This window comes from Sapajus apella, unplaced genomic scaffold, assembly GCF_009761245.1.
Source record: "Sapajus apella isolate SASKATOON/1434 unplaced genomic scaffold, GSC_monkey_1.0 scaffold11, whole genome shotgun sequence".
NCBI classification, from domain to species: domain Eukaryota; kingdom Metazoa; phylum Chordata; class Mammalia; order Primates; family Cebidae; genus Sapajus; species Sapajus apella.
In genome coordinates, this window is record NW_022436951.1 from 22847863 (window position 1) to 22849152 (window position 1290).

The window sequence follows — 1290 nt, forward strand, 5'->3', positions numbered from 1 at the left end:
AAGGTTGCCACAACCTTCAATTTGTAAAAAACTCTCCATTTCTGAGGAAGGAGCCAAGCTGAAACTTCAAGATGGCTGGCTAGAGACATCTGGATGGAACTGAAAGTCATATTTAGTGAGATTGGCAGGCCAGAAAGACAAATATTTCATTCTCATTCATAGTTGAGCTAAAAATATTGACCTCTTGGAAGTAGAGAGTTGAATGATAACTTTCAGAGGCAGGTAACAGTATATGTGTGCGATGAAAGAAATTGGTTAATGGGTACAAACATACACTTAGAAGTAGATTCTAAGGTTTGATAGCAGAGAAGAGTGGCTCTAGTTAGTAACATTGTGTTATGTATTTTAAAATAGCTAGTGAGGGAGGGTGTTCTCTTTCCAGGTCCACAAGGGGGCGTAGTTCTAAGGACAAGAACTTCCCAGAGCCATGCCCCCAGCCTCCATCTCCTCTCTTCATACAGAAGATTTAAAGGTTTCTGTTTAATTTTCCGTGTGCGGGAAAGGATCAAACAGTCAGTCACTCCAGCGGAAGTTCTAAGGAATTCCTTTCATTGGCCAGGAGTCTTGGAGAAGGTGGGAATTCCTCCCAGGTTAAAAGTCCCCTTCTTCAACACCCCTTCAGACCCCAGGTTTGGATTTTGGATCCCCTTCCAGGAAATCCCTCTTGGAAGCTTTCTCTCTTCTCTTTTTTCTCTTTCTCTGCCTAAATAAATCACTTCCCTGCAAAAGCTTTTTGGGTCCGATATTTACTTTATGAGTGCACCGCGTCGTGGTCCCCTCTCTCATTCTTGGGAGAGCGAAAGACCAAGAACCTGAAAAAACATTCTCTTGGGGGAGCTGTGCACCCTAAAACCCAGTTGCAAGACTGGCAACCACGATGGAACGAAGCCAGGTGTGCTGGGTAAGAAACTTGCTTTGGAGGGGTAAGTGAGAATATCGGGCCTTTCTCACTTGCTTTCTGTCCTGTCACTTTAAAAACACCTGCATCAGCCACACACAGCTGGGTAGGGCTGAGGGTAATTGGAAACGCTGCAGTCAACCAGGTTTAAATAAAAGCGCAGTTTTTTTTTTCTTCCAAGTTCTCTCTCTGCTTTCCCTCTCTCTTACTCTCTCTCTCTCAGCTGCTTCTCTGGGCAAACACCTGCGGGAGATGGTGCAGGAAGATGCTATCTGCAGTTACCGGGCATGCCGGCGTGGCTGGCTGCTGTTGGGCTTGAACACTTAGAGGCCATTTGTATAGTGGTGGGGGCTGGGGTGGCCGAGCAGGCGAGCGCTGTCCCTGGGCCTTTC